The sequence below is a fragment of the Rhinolophus hipposideros genome (genome assembly GCF_964194185.1).
Source record: "Rhinolophus hipposideros genome assembly, chromosome: 11".
In the NCBI taxonomy this organism is placed as follows: domain Eukaryota; kingdom Metazoa; phylum Chordata; class Mammalia; order Chiroptera; family Rhinolophidae; genus Rhinolophus; species Rhinolophus hipposideros.
The window spans coordinates 29,302,469-29,323,568 of NC_138057.1; positions in this window are offsets into that span (position 1 = coordinate 29,302,469).

The window sequence follows — 21,100 nt, forward strand, 5'->3', positions numbered from 1 at the left end:
CTCAAGGTACTTGATAGAAAAGAGCAGGTCCAAAGAAAACTTTAGCTTGGTGACTCTCTGAAATTTAAAGAGTCCTGTTCATTGTAACCAGCAACATCTTTTGTTGATAATTTACCTTATAAAGCTTTCATGGATTATGAGCCCATCAACAAATGTGTGATTATAAAGCATAGCAAGGCAGTGAGTTTCAAACCCAACTCATCCCTGTAGCTATAGGTAAGTTGGTAGGTAGGTAGGTAGGTAGGTAGGTAGGTAGACAGATGATAGACGATAAATAGATAATAGACTATAGATAGATAGATAGATAGATAGATAGATAGATAGATAGATAGATAGATAGGTAGGTAGATAGACACATAGATACATAGATACATAGATAAATAGACAGATAATAGATAGAGGCCTAGGTAAAGAAAAAAATCTCTACTTTGACAAATGCCATAGCCTCGTCGGTTTGGGGATTCTGATACCTTAAATTCATTATGATCGAGGGTATGAGACTTTGTTTTCACTGTCAATTCAATAAATATTTATTGAGCACCTTTCTAAATCAGAGGACATGTACCTATACTTGGATCTCTAAAGCAAATCTTTGCCTTTCAAGAATACAACCTGAATTTTGTGGTCATTAAAATCAAAATATTTTAAGAGTTAACACTGAATATAACTTTCTAAATATCCAATGATTCTTACTCTCAGAAATTTATTGATTGCTTCATAAAATTATCACAACAAAACACTTTTAAAAAATATCTTTCCTGGCTACTCATTGCCAAATTTCTAGGTCTGATCATTACAAACATCCCTGACCTGTACTCTATTTGTGTTGCTGATCCAAGTGCCAGTAATGACAACAAAAGAAAACAACCAAAGGCAGGAAAATAGCGTACATTCAAGGACCTTAAGAGGAAAAGAAAAAGCAGGGTATAAATTTCAAAATGCCACCATCAATCATAACACCAAGCTAATGGAAGTGACATCACTAGGGCTTTGGTAAAGGGTCAGGAGTTGGGGAAGTGTGAGGCACTGGAGGAAGAGACTGCAAAGTGTTCTACGGGGTTTTCTGCCAGTGTCGTCTCATAACCAAGTGAGATATATCTGTGCTTTCTTCATCAATCCTTTTTCCATTGTAAGTGAACCCCAATTCAAGCTGTCTTAAGGAAAAACAAAAGTGAGCATGACATCTTTTGGCTTTTAAACTAAAAAGTTGAAGGATCCAAAGCATGACTGGATGCAGGAGCTCCAATACTGTCCCCAAGTCCCAGAGCTCTTTCCATTTCTCGGCTCTCAGGATGTGACCTTCATATCGGCTAGTCTCGGCCCACATAATGACCACAAGAAGCATTCCATCAAACCATGATGGCCAGGAGTACGAATCTGATTGGCCTGACTGGCATCATGTGTCTTCCTCAGGAACCAGGTGAGGTGAGGTCACATGACATGGGGGTAGGGTCTGCTCCTCAAAGGTAAGAGTGACTTTATTAAAAGTAGTGGGGGATGGATGTTAGGATGAGATCAGGTCTCCATGTCTAGTTTCCAGCTATCACCCTGGAGTAGGCAGTGCAGTGTACATTAAGGTTTCAGGTGTTAGAGTCAGATGGACCTATATAAGGGAATGCATATTCCAGCATTCCCACTTCCTAGCTGTTGGGCCTAGGGCAAGTTGCTTAATCTCCCTGTATGTGCATCTATAAAATGGAAACATTCATTGTACCTAGCTCACAGATTTCCTATGAGAATTATATATAAGATCATATATGATATAAAGCAGTGTGCCAGGCAAATAGTAATAACCACTTAATAAATATTTAAAGAAGGTGATGCTGCTGAAAAGGATAGAAAATTTAGATACAAATGAATTTTATCCCTGAAGAGATACTGATGTCTTTTTAAATCATTGATAACAAGATAGAGGCAAAATCCAAATTAAACTCATCTAGTGGTCATAAACATCATACCTGTTGACAAAGATGGTTCTCAAACTTTTCATAAGGATTCTCATCACTGCATTAAAGAATTTCTCAGTGGTCCCAGGATTTCAGGGAGGTAATCACTATTTAGCTTTTGCACCCTTATTACAAGTCTATGCATAATTTGAATAAATATTTTGAAATACTAAGATTTTTTGACCACCCTCAATTACTCCTTTGTACCTGCTTACATATTTTGATGGGAAAGACAGGATAAATTCAGAACTTATGTAAAAAAATGAAGTAGAATTGAATACAAAACTGGGATTGCTAACACAGCAGAGTTGCCAAAACTGCACGGATAAGTGATTTTGAAAAACCATCGAATAGACATTCCACAAGGTCAACCAAAAGGCAGTGTGCCTGAGAGTAATGAGTGATTTTAGTCCGATAGTCATTAAAATGCCTAAAAGAAAGGGTTCTTTTCTGCTGTCTTCTATTCTTTATAGGAGGATATTATTTTATATATAAACTTAATCTTGCCTTTAATTGCCTTGTTTAACTATAAACACTTTTTTAAAAGTTCTTGACATGCCAGAGGAAAAATTTGGCCTGGGCTTAAAGTCAATTGGGGTCAATGACAGGATGAAGTTACCCCAAGTAAACTAGTAAAACAGAAGGTAAGTAGACTCCAATCCAAAAAATTCCATTAGCTTTTCTTCCTCCCTTTCTTCTTCCCTTACTTCCTTCTTTCCTTCGTGTTTTTCATTCCTTCCTTCCTACCCTCCTTCCTTCCTTCCTTTCTTCCTCCCTCCCTCCCTTCCTTTCTTCCTTCCTTTTTTCCTTCCTGACTTCCTCTTTTACTTTCAAGCACAAGCAATATGTGAATATTTTGTCACAGATATTCAAATGATGTTTTTACAAACAAACAAACTAGAGCCAAATTTAATATCCTCAAGTCATGTACCATGCAAATACATAATCCTTGACATTAGGGACTGAATTTGCAATGATTTTCTGTGTCAACTCTACACCAAAACACCTAAGTGAAAAGTCTAATTGATTCTCTGGGTAGTATCACAACCAACAGCCCCACACTTACATGATTAAATGCATTTTTTAAAAATACTTCATGAATATGATGTAGACATTACCCATATGAATTTCAAATAAAGTTGCTGTCAGTCTAAACTTGAGTACTTCTCCATAGAAGTAGAACTGGGTGGATAGTAAAGAGCTAACTAAAGTAATTTTCATTTGTAAGATAAATGGCTTCAATTCTGAAAAAATGGCAATGATTTTTTTTTTTAAACACATGGGCTTTGATATCAAACAGATATAGGGTTCAGCCTCAGATTTGCCATTTAATAACTATGATTTTGGAAAGTGACTTAATACTTTTAAGCTCCAGTTTCTTCATCTGCTCGACAAGGATAATAAAAATACCTGTCTCAAAAATTATAAGGATCAACAAGGTATCACATGTGAAGTGTTCAACATAACATCTAACATATAGTTAGTACACAGTACATTTGACTGTACTTAGATTCCATACTTGTTTGAGTTTAGTTTTTCTTATTTTTGTTATTTTGTTTTTACAAGTCTCGGACCCATGAATGATGGGTTAAAAGAGATCAAATATTTTTATACGCAACTCCCATAGATCCTGTGCCTTTTCAGCACAGGGACAGATCAGTTACCATTTTAATCCCAGGACCCCATCATGGCCTGGGACAGAGTAGGTGTTGAATAAATAAATGTGGAGATGGTCATATCCTCCTCACTTTTATTTTTATTTTTTGCAGAACAGATGCAGCCTTTAGGGTAGGTGTGATTCTCCACAAGCAACATTAGGCAGAATTCAGCAATTCTTTCCATTCCCAAAAGAAAATCTGTTTCACCGGACCTTAGTAAAATAATGGATATTTTCCTGGAGATTTAGCTGAAGGGCAGCAAAAAAGGGTTGATATTACATAGCATGCATTCTCTTTTCAGTCTTCCTTGATCCCATTAGGTCTTCAATCTTGTGGATTTCTGCTTCCAACGAGGTTCTCCCATCTCACTCTATTTAAGCATCTTCCCTGAGGACTACTATCTCTATCTCATACACAAAATAATTTAGCCCCCATAATCTGGCTTTCATATTGCTTCATACTTTCTTTAAGGTAAGTAAACAGAGCTCTTCTATGTTTCAGATTTTACCCTTTCTGGATGAGATACTATAGATAGCAAATTTCATTTCCTCTCACTTCTATGTTTTCCTTTTCCTATAAAAATGATATTTCATCAGGCAATTCTTATTGCCCCACTACACAGCAAACAATGTGAGGACAAAGACTGTCAGTCAAGTTCAACCTCAAATATAATAATAGGCACTCAGTAAATGTTTGTCATGTGCGCACTGTAGAATAAATCTGTTGTCCCTCGTGTGGGCAGTATGTATTTTATACATAATATGCTCTACAATCTAGTGAGCTCGCATGTGTGCGTTTAAGTGTGTGTTGTGCACATGCATGTGTGTTGGGGAAGAAGCATTATTATCTTTTTTACACTTACATTCAAGGCTTCTTTAAGATACTCATTTATCAAAAGCTTGATCCAATCTGTGCTGCTTTAGCTAGTGAGGATATCATGCTCAATTCCAGATGCTGAGTCAAGAAGATTATAAATTAAAATTTGTTCAAAGGAAAACAATGCTTTTGGCAATAACAATAAATGCTAGTTCTTCTGGGAAAGAAATATAGAAAATTGTTGACATTCCAGTTCTCATTCAATTTAGACATGGAAGCCTGTCTAAAAACTAAGGTATTCCATTTTTTGATGTTTTTATTTGATTTCCTTCATTCACATTGTCAGTCCTTTTGTTTCCTTGTATTTTTATTTTTAATTATCTTTGTATCCCTTTCCTATCCTGTGGCCAATTTCCCTGATCTCATTTCTTATTTTCTTACTATGTTCTCTTCCCTCATTTACTAACTTGATTTATCCTCTTTGCCTGGTATCAGTTTCTAACCTTTTCCCTTATTTTCCTCTGACTTCCACTTATCCCCCAGCTAATCTTTTGACCTTTGTTGTAATCTCTTTTCTTTCCACATTATCTTGTTTTCAGACTTGCCCTTATCTACTTAGCCCACGGTCAAGTTCAGGGAGAACAAACCAATCTGAAAAATCTTTAGCCTACAAGTAGATGATTACCAGTTGTCTCAAAAGGCTTGGCCCACCTGGATACTACCTAGAAAAGGTCCCTTCTCTTTTCCAAGAACTGTCTAGAATAGATAAAGCCTCCACACTCTCCTCATTGCTCCTCCCCACTTTCCCACCTGCTCAGTTTTGAAATCTGGCAGGATTTCTAACTACATAAAAGAAGCACATTTATTAACTCAGGTTTTACCCAATCATTTATTGTTTTCTCCCCATTTTCTTTCTGCTCTCTATTTTAAGGCTTTTAAAGAGGGAGGGGCAATTTGGCACTGGGCTGCCTGCATCTTTCAGATTTAAATTGATACTCTAAAAAGCCTGGCCACCTCCAAGGCAAATGTTTCCCAAGTTTCAATTTAGTTTTCATTAGGAACCCGGCAGCCCTGTGCCAGTCTGCCTGCCCATTTAAACAAGGCCTCTCTCAGGGGATTATGCAGTTGCAAGCTGAAACATCTATATGCAAATGAGCCTTTCTGTATTTGCTATCAGTGACCACAGAAATTTTCCATTCCTTCAAAGCTCTGTTTTTTTTATAAAAGCACACAGGAGGGAGGAGGGAGGAAGGGAGGGAGGGAGGAAGGAAGGAAGGGAAGGGGAAGGGGAAGGGGAAGGGGAAGGGGAAGGGGAAGGGGAAGGGGAAGGGGAAGGCAAGGGAAGGGAAGAGAGAGAGAGAGAGAGAGAGAGAGAGAGAGAGAGAGAGAGAGAGAAAGAAAGAAAGAAAGAAAGAAAGAAAGAAAGAAAGAAAGAAAGAAAGAAAGAAAGAAAGAAAGAAAGAAAGAAAGAAAGAGAGAAAGAAAAAATTTCTGAAGAAGAGTGGAAGGTTGGTTCTCACCCTACCTACTTCCACTCCTGCCCCAACACTTGCAACTCCCTCAAACACTTGCAGGAGATAGAGATTCCTGCCCTCCCCAACACCCTCAATATAAACAGATCCTAAGGTAAGGTTATATCACAATTCTAATTTATCCAAAATAAATAACTAGGGCACAATAGAAGTAGAAAAGCTTTTGTTGAGTAAAAGAACAATAAGGAAGCTCCAAAAATGTGTAAAGATTTTTTAACAAAATGAAGTTTGATGTTTTAAAAATATATGGAATTAACTCTATGCTATTTACATGGATAGAAGGGAACAGCATTGTGGATGGTTCAATGGTTTATGTATCATATAAACTGAAAGTATTTTATTTTGAAATGCAAGGTATGTTTGTGCTAACGTTGAATATTGTTAAGGGTCAGAGAAGCATGGCTATTGGTTCTTGATCAGGACCCCTGGGCACCAGTTTCCTCATCTATAAATTAGGGGATGGACCAGATTGGTGGCTCCTAAATTATTAAAATCCCTCACTACTTTGTTTAACTTTGTATTTGGAAGCAATTTCAAACTTAAAGTCACAAAATTAATATAAAGAATAATCATTATTCTTCACCCAAATTCACCTACAGTCAACATTTTGTCCCATCTGCTTTATCATTGTTGTTGTCTCCCACAATAGATAGATGGATCATAGAAAAATAGATGACAGATAGATAGATAGGTAGATAGATAGATAGATGACAGATAGATAATGTGTGTGTATATATATGTATACTCGTATTATATATAGGTATATATAGTGATCTATATATATCTACAGCTCTTTCTCCTCTACACGCGCACACACACACACACACACACGCATACACGCACACATTCATTGCTTACCTGAAATTCAAATTGAACTGGGTTACCTGTATTTCATCTGGCAACCCTGGACGGGAGAAAAGCCAACACAGGGTGCAATAATAAACAAGTTATCAATGTAGATAACTGAAGGCTCCGTCTGGCTGGGGACCTTCTGAAAAACCATATAGAATACTCCTCAGAATTGAGCTACAGCAGGACAGGGAGCCTGCGACATTATCCCTGGCCTCCCATTCAGCCTCTGTTGAGGCTTGTCCCCAAGGCATCTTTAACTCCTTCACCCTTCTGGTTGCTCTGGCTTATGGTCCTGCAAGCTCTCAAGCAGGAAGGAAGCCCCCAAGAAACAGAGAGAAGCAGGTATTTAAAGTGAGCATCTGTCCAGGATATACCTGAAACTCCAGTACAGATGCAGGGGATGCTCAGAGGTGAGACTTAGGGACATGGGACAGGGCATCAACAGAGACAGCTAGAATTTCTTTTTATTTGGCTCATCACTTTGCTTCACAAAGCAACGTTATGATGCTCACCCAGCCTCTTGCATGCTACAGGAAGTGAGGGCAGCCCTGTCACTGATAGCGTTCAGTGCGTAGAAATAACAAACATCCTGGTTTTCTACACTGGCTGTGGGAGCGGAGTTAGTGTATCTGTTCTTGAGCTATGTACTCACTTTTGGCGTGCTGACAATTTATGTTTCTGGGCCAGTAAGATTGTGGACAGGCCTCCAGGCGGTGCCAAGATGCTGTTGAATACAATAGTACCCTCTGAGGCTTCCTGAGAGGTAGCCGGCCTTTATCACTCAGCCCCCCGACCTGGAAACAACATTTTAGGGGTTGTGAATCACAGTCCCTCTGTTTTGAATTTTTACAACCTTCATTTTCTGGATGGGCAAATTGAGTTTCTGGTATAGATACTCCTCTCAAAAGGCCCATTTTCTGTGAATTATTATGTAAAGGCTTTGAATTTAAATCTCAAATCATTCTTAGCTTAATTAAAAGCACCTGGTTATTATCTATTCCCTCATACCTATAAACCAGAGTCATGGATGCTGCCTGAGGGAGCTCACATTTCTTAGTAAGGTCTGATTAGCAGCAGAAAAAGCACAAGGCTTCTTTGTTTCTTCCAGGCCTGTGTCTAATTCTAGTAGCTACTAGGAAGTACTCTGGGTTGTGAGGTGAAATCAAAGGATTGCATATTCTTTCTGGAATGAATAATTCAGAAACAGATAGGAAGTGTTGGCTTTAATATATAAATATACTTTGGTGCTATTTTTGAAAAATCTTGATTAGAATATGTGTTAGCCCGTTTTCCTCAGAAATCAGACCTGCTTTTCTTAATCTGCTTCTTTCACTCTGTTCTAGGTTTTACCCAAGAGTATTCTTTCCAAAAATCACTTGGCAAGAATCCCTGCCTCAGGCTCTACTTCTACCAGTCTGACCTAAAACAGGTTTGGAGAGAGGTGAGCATGAGAGGCACTGAGGTAATGTGTAAGAGGGGAATGATATAGGATGAAAGAATAAATGAATTACTTCTCACTAAAGAGCCAGGTTTAAAAGAAATAATTCAACATATACATTTTTTGTGGTTCCTGTCACTTTAACCTACAAATGTTACAAATACCACATTGCTAAACCTTCAGTTTAGCTCTAAGTCTTAGCGCTAAGAACTCAGAATCAAAGGATTAATATGCTATTACCTACCGCACTTCTCTGATGCTGCAACCTTCCAATGAAAGTCTTCAATAGCACGTCTATCTTCTTGCTGGCATTTGTTGGCACACAAACCTCAATGGCTGATTTTAAATAGATTCTTAAATTTGATAGATAGAACAAACTTTAGGAATCATCTAGTTCAATTCTTTTAAGTTATGAACAAACAGAAGCCATCAAAATGCAATTATTGCCCAAGGTCATTCAGTTACGAAATGGCAGAACTGGGATAATAATCCAGCCTCATGGGCATCAATCCAATACTATTTCCATTGAACCACATTGTTGGCCTTTACCAAACTGCACATACTTCAGATGGAGGAGAAAAAGAATATTCAACTTTTTCACTCATTATTCATTATGTCTTATCATTGTGCTTACAAATGAGTTACATGAGTATTTGCTTTAGTCTAGTAATGAGTTTGTTGCTAAATTATAAACTCATCCTCTCTTCTTACTCTTTCCCTGTCTATATAAGCTTCATTCAAGTACTTTAAATAATAACAAAAAAGCATGTAACTATCCATCAGAGAGAAGCTCTTCCAGTCAGAGATACTGAATGCTGTATTATTTCATTCAAGATATGGTTGGAATATACCTGGACAAGACTAAATGGACTCATTTCCAATGAGGCTTAGGTTGTCTCTAGATGGGACCAATGTTATAGATAGAAGCATTGCTGCACACATATATACGTATGTCTAAATACACATTATTGTCCTTTGCCTTAAGAGATGAAATTACACGGAATAAAAGGAAATCTTGCAGAGCCCAGCCAATTCATGTGACCTAACAAAATCACTGTTCTCCATTAATTACAGCTACCTGAGCAAACTGACCTTTATGCCCATCAGGCTGGTCTTCAAACACAAGCAAATCTGCCAGTTGTGAAAGATTGCATACCCCAAAGCCACTGAATGTTTGTTCCTTATTGAATTTATTTGTCTGTTTCCAACAAAAGTAAGACTTCCTAAAGGAAACATTTCTGCCTTAAATTCTGTAATTTGAGTACTAGGAAGTTACCTGAAATTCCCTTTTCTAATGAACAGTTCTGTACAACAAAAGAGGAGAACATTCTCCCCTCAGAACTATGTAATAATAAAATCTCTTCCATACTTAGTCACTGTCATTTTCAGTTCATAGTAAGTCTTAAGAAAACAATGACAACGCTCTTATTTACTTCTGCTCAAAAAATGGGAAGTTAAACAATGTAAAAAATGAGAAAGGTCCCTTTATCCTTTTAAATTATAGGAAAAGAGAGCTTTCACGGCTTCATGTTTTGTCCTGGTTATTTTGGTAGGTCCTCAGCTGAAAAACTTCAACCCCATATTAGACTGAATATGGTTTATCATTATTATCAGACCTGCCAAATGATCCATTACGAACATCGAACTAAAGCAAGAGTGATAGTGATGTCAATAACTGTATGTGCCTGACATTTGACCAAGACAAACTTACAGAGATTATGCTATTTAAGCTCATCATTCCACAAGAACAAATGTACAAAACTTTTCTGGCCGACTTTCTCATTTTAAAAATACTCAGGAGAATATCGATTTTTTCCCCCTATACTGCAAGTTTTCTTCAATACACATTACATACAGAGGAACCCCATTAAAAAGCTATCCTTTGGTTGATTTTGAAATCAATCATATGTCCATGAATGGCTCATATATGTCTATCTATGTGCATTTTCTTTTTTAAGTTGAGTCAATGTATCTTATTTGAATAGTTAATAAATATATATGACCAAAAATCATTGTGAAAGTTCAATAGGTGTACAATGAAAAAGTAAGCCTCCCTCCCCCTCCTGTCCTCCAGTTTCTGTGTCCTGAGGCAATCCCTTTTACCAGGTCCAATATAACCTTCCAAAGAACTTCTTTCCCCAGATAAACACATGTTAAAAAAAAACAAAAACACGCAATACATATATATCCAGTATTCTGCATCTTGTCCTTTAACAACATATCATTTCATATTTGTGTATAAAGCTACCTTATTCTAGCCCTTCATGGGATTCCATTGGATGAATATACCATAATTTATTTAACTAAATGTGCACGTTTCATTTTTTGTTTTGTTTTTCCCTAAACTTTTGTTCTTATGAGTAGCACTGCAGTAAATCTCTTTATAAAAATTTCTTTGTACATGTGCTTATATATAAATGTAGACCAAAGTCCCAGAAGGAGAACTGCTATGTCATAGTGGGCTTACGTTTTTAATTTTTATAATTATTGCCCATTGTCTCTTATAGGAGTTACACTAATTTATAGTCCCTAAACAATAAATGGAAGTATAATGTTCCCCATACTCTTATCAAAATATGGGTTATACTTTATTTTGACAATCTGATAAGTGAAAAAGTTATCTCATTATAGCCTTAATTTACATTTATTTTATTATGAAACATGTTTAAATGATTTTTGTGTTTCCTCTCCTGAATTATTTGTGGTCTTTGAGTTTTTCATCTTTGTCCTATTTATTTATTTATTGAGGCACTTCATATATTAGTTAAAGGGGCCCAATGTCATATGTATTCCAAGTACATTTTTGTATAGGCTACCTTCACTTCTGCAACACCAAATGTTGATAAAGTATTTTTGTTTCCTCACAAAGTAGAAGTTGTAATAGACCTCTACTGTGCAAGTTTTAATCAATGTCCATAGTTATATAACAGCAGTTAACTAAAGCATAGATTATTTCAGTCCATTCTTGTATTGCCAAATCAGCATTTCCCAAAATTTATTCAGTGGGATATAAGTGTATATTATTGGGGACCAGGGGGGCAGGGGGAATAGGCCCAAGATGGAAGACTAGGTAAATTTTACGCCTACTGTATTCCAGGATCACAGAAAAATTACAAATAAATTATAGAACAATCGATCTCAAGAATCATCTCAATAGCAGCTGCACAGAATCCCTGTAACTAAGGATATAAAGAAGAGGTCATATCAAGACTGGTAGGAGGGGTGGAAACATAATACAGGCTAACCCTAAACCCACAGAGAGTGGTTGAATAATGGGAGGGACACCTTGGTGGCAGAGGTCCCCCAGGAAGAGGGAGGGGCCCCAGCCCCACATAGGGTCCCCAGCCCAGGGGTCCTGTGCTGGGAAGAGGAGTTCCCACAATATCTGACAGTGAAAATCAGTGAGGACTCTGTCTGCCAGTTCCGGTGAGATGGAGGGCAGCTAGAAACCCAGACACCTTCTTAAAGAGCCCACACACAGACTCACTTGCTTGCAAATACTCACCTGGTCTCTGGGTGAGGGGTGGCAACTCGAAAGGCACCAGAAACACATGGGGAAAGACTGAGTTGTGTGCCTTCAAAGTAAAAGCTGGAAGAATAGGAGCTATTTCCCTGTGTGGAGCCTGACTCACATATAGCGTAAGGAGGGCACTAGTTATTATGTTTAACCCTCCTCCAAAAGGACAAATCTGAGACCACATTGGTCTGATGAAGTCTGTGCCTGCGTACCACCTTGGTGATGCCCTGGGTCCCCACCCTGCGCAGCTGGTGCTGCACTGCCCTGGGCACTCTCAGCTGCTGAGTGGCCAACCCCACCCGCAGAAGATGTGGAGAACTTTTACTGCAGCAGACAGTCCCAAGTGGCCCAGGAACTGGTGGTGGTGGGCAGTGACCCAGACCCTGTGCCACAACTTCTCTTGGGCAGCAGGCCTGAGGTGAGCAGTGCTTGGCAATGGTGTTCTCAGAGCAATTTGCAGAGTGGCCACAGGCCACTGGCACAAGACCTGAATCTTCATTAGCTTTGTAAAAACCATCAGCCATATCTTGTGATGCCCTAGGACTCTGCCCTGCCCAGCAGGGCTGCATTGCCGAAGACACTCTCAACTCTGGGTCAACCAGCCGAGCTCATGCACTTAAGGAGGCTCTTTTAGTGGCAGAGACTTATGAGCAGCCAGCAGGCAATAAGCCTAGTGGGCCCTAGGCCTTCTGCTAAGCTGCCCCAGACCCAATACCAATGAACTGGTGGCAGCCAGCCTCAGTTCACAGCAAGGTCAGCCCCACATGCCTCCAGGTCCAGCACAGGAAGCAGCCAGCCACATATAGCTTTGTGGCTCTTACCAGGTAGCTGTGGCCCAGTCACAGGCAAGGATGAATTTTCCCTGCACAGGAGACCCTCCGAAGAGACATCAGAAACACCACACACACAGAGGCCAGCTTCAGACCACATCAGAGCACTACCTGGATAGCCCCACAAGCAGCATATGCAATGGGTGGTATCAATAGGCACAAGAGCCCACAGGGGTGAATCGCCCTCTGAGGAGTCAGCCCCAACAGACCATCTCATACACTGTGGGCACAGCCAATCCTTACAGTCAGTCAGCCTGGCCTAGGAGGCAATCCCACTTACCAACACGGCAAAAGCAATCAAGGTTCAACTACAACAGAAGAATACACACAATACACTCAAGGGGCACTCCTGCAATGCACATACAGGAGACCAGGGAGACTACACCATTGGACCACACAAGACACATATTACAAGGTGTGATCAAACAATACAGTGAATGTTTAAATGGAAAAAAAAATAATAATATAGTAAAAGACACATTGCTATTAATCCCCCTCAAAATACTCCCGCTTGCTTCGAACACACTTATTCTATTGTTTTTGCCACTTCCTGAAGCAGTTCTGGAAGTCCTCTTTCATGAATGTCTTTAGTTGTGCTGTCATGGCTGCCTCAATGTCCTGAATCATTTTGACTTTGGAGAAGAGCCAGAAGTCACACAGTGCTCGATCCCATAAATAAGGTGGATAAAGACACACCATAATGTTTTTATTTGACAGAAATCGCCACATACCAAAAGTGATGTGTGACACAGAGAGTTATCATGATGGAGGATGATTTATGGCACACTTTAAAACACTGTGGCACACTTCTCTCAACCATAGCTCACACCCAACTGACTGCACAGAGTGAGTTAAAACTTGTTACACACTGTTACTAAGGTTCTACATGCCTTTTATCATATTGAAGATCCCTGTCTTTCCGTTGGAGGCATTCAGCAGCAGCATTCGCTGTATATTTTTATCACAATAGAAAGGTCCTGTGTCACACATCAATTTTGGTATGGCAATTTCTGTCAAATAAAAATATTACAGTGTGTCCTCATCTACCTTATTCACCAGAGCGTCACTGTGCAATTTCTGGCTTTTTTCCAAAGTCAAAATGACCATGAAAGGTAAATGTTTTGAACTGATTCAGAAAATGGAAGCAGTCATGACAGCACAACCAAAGACACTCATGAAAGAGGACTTCCAGAACTGCCTCAGAAAGTGGCAAGAACGATGGGATAAGTGTGTTTGAAGTCAGGGGGAGTATTTTGAGGGGGATTAATGGCAATATGTAATACATTTTTTATTTAAACATTCACCATATATTTTTTTTTTTATCATACCTCGTACATAAAAAGCCATTCAGCAAAGACTAAGAGACGTAGGAGATCTACCTCATACATAGAAGCAAACATAGAGAGGCAGCCAGAATGAGGAAACACAGAAACATGTCCCAAATAAAAGAGCAGGAGAAACTTCCAGAAATAGAACTAAATGAAATGGAGGCAACCAACTACCAGAGACAGTTTAAAACACTGGTTATAAGAATGTTTAAGGAACTTAGTGAGCATGTCAACAAAGAGATAGCAAGCATAAAGAAGGACACAGAAACCATAAAAAAGAACCAGTCAGAAATAAAGAATACAATAACTGAAATGAAGAAAACACTAAAAGAAATCAACAGTAGATTAGACAAAGCAGAGGATCAAATGAGATATTTAGAAGACAAGGTAGCAGAAAACACCCAATTGGAACAACCAAAAGAAAAAAATTTAAAAAAAAAAGATAGTTTAAGGAACATTTGGGACAACATCAAGTGTCACAATATTCATATCAGAGGAGTACCAGAAGGACAAGAGAGAGAGAAAGCGATAAAGAACCTATTTGAAAAACTAATGACTTAAAATTTTCCTAAGCTAACAAAGGAAATAAACATACAAGTCCAGGAAGCACATAGAGTTCCAAACAAGATGAACCCAAACAGTCCCTCCTCAAGATACATTATAATTAAAACACCAAGGTTAAAGACAAAGAGAGAATCTTAAATGCAGCATGAGAAAAACCATTACTTACCTACAAGGAAGCACCCATAAGATTATCAGTAGATTTCCTAACAGAAACTTTGCAGGCCAGAAGGGAGTGGTAGGAAATATTCAAGGTAATAAAAAAACAAGGGACTACTACAAAAACTACTCTACTCAGCAAGGCTATCATTCAAAATTGAGATAAAGAGCTTTCCCAACAAGAAAAACTTAAAGGAATTCATTACCATCAACCAGTATTACAATAAATGTTAAAAGGACTTCTTTGAGCAGAAGAAAGGAGAAAACAAACAAACAAAGGTCAAAAATATAAATAATAAAACGGCAATAACTGTGTACCTATCATCACTCTAAATGAAAATTGATTAAATGCTCCAATCAAAACAGAGTTGCTGAATGGATAAGAAAACAAGACCTATGCATATGCTGTCTACAAGAGACCTACCTCAGATCAAAAGGCACACATAGATTGAAAGTAAAGAAATGCAAAAAGATATTTCATGCAAATGGAAACAAGAAAAAGTCTGGGGTAGCAATACTTATATTGGACAAAATAAACTCTAAAATAAAGACTATATTAAAAGACAAAGAAGGACATTGCATAATAATAAAGAGATCAAACCAACAAGAATACATTACCCTAATAAATACTTATGCACTAAACATAGGAGCATTTAAATACATAAAGCAAATATTGACTGACAATAAGGTAGAGATCAACAGTAACACAATCATAGTAGGGAACTTTAACACCCCACTGATTCCAATGGACAGATCTTCCAGACAGAAAATCAACACAGAAACAGTGACCTTAAATGACACACTAGACCAGATAGATTTAATTAATATTTTTAGAGCATTTCATCTCAAAGCAGCAGAATATACATTATTTTTAAGTGCACAAAGAACATTTTCCAAAATAGACCACATGTTAGGCCACAAAACAAGTCTCAATAAATTTAAGATGATTGAAATCATATCATGTGTCTCTCTAATCACAATGGTATAAAACTAGAAATAAATGACAAGAAAAAAACTTAGAAATGCACAAACATATGGAGGTTAAATACCATAGTACTAAATAATGAATGGGTCAACAATGAGATCAAGGAATAAACCAAAAGATACCTTGAGACAAATAAAAATGAAAACACAATGACTCAAAATCTATAGGACACAGTGAAAGTAGTCCTAAGATGGAAATTCACAGCAATGCAGGCCTACCTAAAGAAACAAGAGAAATCTCAAATAAATAGTCTAACTTTATACCTATGGGGATTGGAAAAAGAACAGCAAACAAAATCCAAAGTGAGTAAAAGAAAGGAAATAATAAAGATCAGAACAGAAATAGATGAGATAGAGAATTTAAAAAAAGAAAAAGATCAGTGAACCAAGAGTTGATTTTTTTGAAAAGATAAACAAAATTGACAAACCTCTAACCAGACTCATCAAGAAAAAAAGAGAAAGGACCCAAATACAATCAGAAATGAAAGAGGAGAAGTGACAATTGACACCACAGAAATACAAAAATTTTTAAGAAAATGCTATGAACAACTATATACCAACAAATTGGACAATCTGAAAGAAAAGGATAAATTCATAGAAGCATACAATCTTCCAAGGCTGAATGAGGAAGAAGCAGAAAATCTGAATAGACTAATTACCACCAATGAAATCAAAGCAGTAATCAACAAACTCCAAACAAACAAAAGTCCTGGAACAGACAGCTTCACAGGTTAAATTTACCAAACATTCAACATAGAATTTCTCCTTAAACTATTGCAAAAAATCCAAGAGTAGAGAATGCTCCCAAGCTCATTTTACAAGCCTACCATTACCCTGACTTCAAAACCAGACAAAGACATTGCCAGAAAATAAACCTATTGGCCAATATCCCTGATGAACATAGATGCAAAAATCCTCAACAAAATATTAGCAAACTGAATTCAGCAGTACATTTGAAAGATTTTACACCACAATTAAGTGGGATTCATTCCTGGTATGCAATGTTGGTTCAATATCCACAAATCAATTAACATGATACACCACATAAACAAAATAAAAAATAAAAATTATATGGCTATATCAATAGATGTAGAAAAGAATTTGACAAAATTCAGCACCCATTTATGATAAAAACTCTCAGTAAAGTGGGAACAGAGGGAACATATCTCAACATAATAAAGGCCTTACATGACAAAACCACAGTTAATATACTCAATGGGGAAAAGCTAAAAGCATTCCCGTAACAAAACAAGGATGCCCACTTTTACCACTTTTATTCAAAATAATACTGGAAGTTCTAGCCACAACAATCAGACAATAAAAACCAATAAAAGACATCGAAATGGGAAAGGAAGTAGTAAAATTGTCATTATTTGCAAATGATATGACACTATAAATAGAGAATCCCAAAGATTCCACCAAAAAAGTTCTAGAACTGATAAAAGAATTTAGTAAAAAGCAAGATACAAAACTAATATGGAGAAATCAGTTGCATTTTTATACACTAATAACAAACTATAAGAAAGAGAAATTAAGATAATCCTATTTACAACTATATCAAAAATAAATAAATAAAATACCTAGGAATAAATTTAACCAAGGAAGTAAAAATAAAAAATTTAACCAAGGAAGTACTCAGAAAATTATAAACATCAAAGAGAGAAATTAAAGATACAAATAAATGAAAAGATATACTATGCTCACAGATAAGAAAAATTAATGTAGTTAAAATGTCCATACTGACCAAAGCCATATATAGATTCAGAGCAATCCCTATCAAAATACCAATGGCATTTTTCACAGAACTAGAAAAAATAATCCTAAAATTTATATGGAATAACAAAATACACTGAATAGCCTCATCAATCCTGAGAATAATGAACAAAGCTGGAGGTATCATACTACCTGATATGAAAAAAATTATACTATGAGACTACAATAATCAAAACAGCATGGTATTGGCATAAAATCAGATACACAGATCAAAGGAACAAAATAGAGAGCTCAGAAATAAATCCATGCCTATATGGTCATTCAATCTATAACGAAGGAAGCAAAAATTTACATTGGGGTAAATGGTGCTGGGAAAACTAAACAGATACATGCAACAACAAAAAAAAGAAAGAAAGGAAGGAAGGAAGGAAGGGAGGAAGGGAAGAAGAAAGGAAGGAAGGAAGGAAGGAAGGGAAAAAAAGAAAGAAATTGGACCACCTTCTTATGCCATATACAAGAATAAACAAAATGAATTAAAGACTTCTATGCAAGACCCAAAACCATAAAACTCCTAGAGGAAAGTATAGGAAGTAAACTCTCAGACATTACCTTTAGTAATACTACTAATACCACTCCTTGGACAAAGGAAACAAAATTTAAAAAAATAAACAAATGGGACTACATTAAACTAAAAATTTTTTTCACAGCAAAGGTAACCATCAACAAAACGAAAAGACAACCTACTGAAAGATATTTGCCAATGATACATCTAATAAGGTGTTAATATACAAAATTAATAATAAAAAACTCGTATATCTCAACACCAAAAAAAAGTCCAATTAAAAAAATGGACAGAAGTCCTGAATAGAAATTTCTTCAAAGAGGACATACAGATGGCCAATAGACATGAAAAAATACTAACATCACTAATCATAAGAGAAATGCAAATAAAAACCACAATGAGATACCACCTTACACCTGTCAGAATGGCTATCATCAATAAATTAACAGACAACAAGTGTTGTTGAGGATGTGGAGAAAAGGGAGCCCTCATGCATTGTTTGTGGGATTACAAGTTAGTGCTGTCACTATGGAAAACTGTGTGGGAGTTCCTCAAAAAAATTTAAAATAGAACTGCCTTATGACTCAGCAATTCCACTCCTGGGTATTTATCCAAAGAAATTCAAAACACTAATTCAAAAATATATATACATCCCTGTGTTTACTGCAGTGCAATTCAGAATAGCCAAGATATGGAAACAACTGAAATGCCCTTAATAGATGATTGGATAAAGAAATTGTGGTACATTTATACAGTGGAGTATTACTCTGTCATAAAAAAGAACGAAATCTTACCATTTGCAACAACATGGATGGACCTAGAGGTTATTACGCTAAATGAAATAAGTCAGACTGAGAAAAACAAATACCATATGATCTCATTTATATGTAGAATCTAAAGAACAGAATAAATGAATAAAAAAACAAAAATTGACTCATAGTTACAGAGAACAAACTGATGGTTGCTAGATGGGAGGGGGTCGGGGGGGATGGGTAAGAAAGGTGAAAGGATTAGGAATCACACATTGGTATTTACAAAATGTTCACAGGAACGCTAAGTGCAGTATGGGGACTATAGTCAATAATGTTGCAAAACTGTGTATGGTGTTGGATGGTTGCCGGACTTGACAGGGAGAGTCACTTCATCAGTTATATGGATGCCTGGCCATTGTGCTGTACACCAGAAACTAACATAAAATTGTATTGTACGTCAACTATACTTAAAATATATACATATACATACGTACATATATATGTATAAATGTGTGTATCTATATATACATGTATGTATATATGTTCCAAAAAATGTATACAATGTTGACACTTTGGTTAACATTGCGCAAGCAGTAGTTCGTCATAATCAGAAGTGTCTGGATGCTGATGGTAACCACTTTGAACACCTTTTGTAATTGCAGAAGTCAAACGTGACTTGAATTCATCTTTTGTTATCGGTGTATATTGAGTTTTACAATTTTAATAGTTTTCCTTTCTTAAAACATGAATACATTTTTGGGGCACCCTCTGTGTATATACATGATCACAGGTTATAAAGTATAGCAGCATACAGAATATAGTCAATGGTATTGTAATAGCTATGTAGGGTGTCAGATGGGTAGTAGACTTGGGGTTATCACTTTGTAAGGGTTGTAAATGTCTAATTATGCTGTTTTGTACATCTGAAACCAATAATAAAAAGAGAGGGGAGTAAGAGGAAAAGTAGGAGAACTCTAGGGCCAAATAATCTTAGTTTAAACACAGTTAAGAGGGATGATTTGTTTAAAGACTTATAAAGTCTTAATGTGCTATATTTCTATGAAAAGAGCATAGTATGTAGAGGTATTCCAAAATTATTTGTCTGCACATTTCTTAGGACGAGTAGTCTGCTGAACACAGTTTAGGGGATATCCTTTTAAGTAAAGACTTCTCCTTTGCTTATGACTAATTGTGAAATTGCTTTGCGACAAGCTATGTATTTCACAAGTAGCAACAAATACTTTTCATATTATTCCTGGATAAGGCATAGCCCTTAATTAAATAGTAAGTTCTGACAACAACTAGTTATGTAGAAACATCATTCAATTACTCATTTGATTTTCTAATTATTCTTCCACAACACACATATTACATTTTGGCCCCCACATATACACACATGTCGCATATCTGGTGGCATTATGATCTCCTGGTAGATCGGAATGCATTGACTGTTTCCTCAGTTCATACTTACTGAACTCTTACGAGGTTCAAGGCACTATACAGACAAACGCGAATCAGACAGGAATTTTGTCCTTAAGGAAGGAGCTTGCTGTTTTGAAATTAAGTAACAGAAATATTCTGCTGGGTGCCTTGTATAAAATGTGCATCTTATCAATGTTATCTTCAGTGCTACAGCCAAAGTATTTCTTAATGATCTCATTTGATGTTTACCATAGCCTCAGGAGGTGGGTCATTGTCTCCATTTCACAGGTGATGGCACAGTTACAGGAAAGGTGACATGCCCAAAACAGAGTGCTGGCAAGTGACTGAGCTAGAGCTGGCACTCAGGCACCCTGAACTGTCACAGGAGTCCACACCCTGTTCACTCTATAGATATAGTTATGCCCTGTCTGAAACTGAGCTAAGTGAGAAAGAAAGACCACATGAGAATGGTCACCCACCTTCCTACTGCCACTAACCTGAATACTTTTCCTTTTCCTTTCTGAATTCTAAATCACCAGAACACCAGGGGTGCCAAAAATTGTATACAAGTGGACGCTTTGGTCAATGTTGCTCAAGCAGTAGTTGGCCGTAATCACAAGTGTCTGGATGCTGATGGTAACCACTTTGCTCACCTCTTATAATTGCAGAAGTCACACGTGACTTGTGTTCATCTTCTGTTATCAGTATATACTGAATATTGCAATTTTAATAGTTTTTTTTTTCTTTCTTAAAATGTGTATATATTTTTTGGTACCCTCTGTATATTAAAAATCTAGAAATATTCAATATGTCACTCTGAACCCCTCCATGAAAGGAATCTGAAATTCATTTGAGCAGGAATGGGAAAGCCTGTGAAACCATTACATGAGAGTTCAAAGTGTGAACTAGTACTAGAACTAGACCAGGTTTGGAACCCACAAACCTGGACCCCAATCCTAGACTTACTCATCCCTAACTGTGGGGCCTCAGGTAAGTTACCAAACCTCTCTGTTTCTGATTTTCTTTTTCT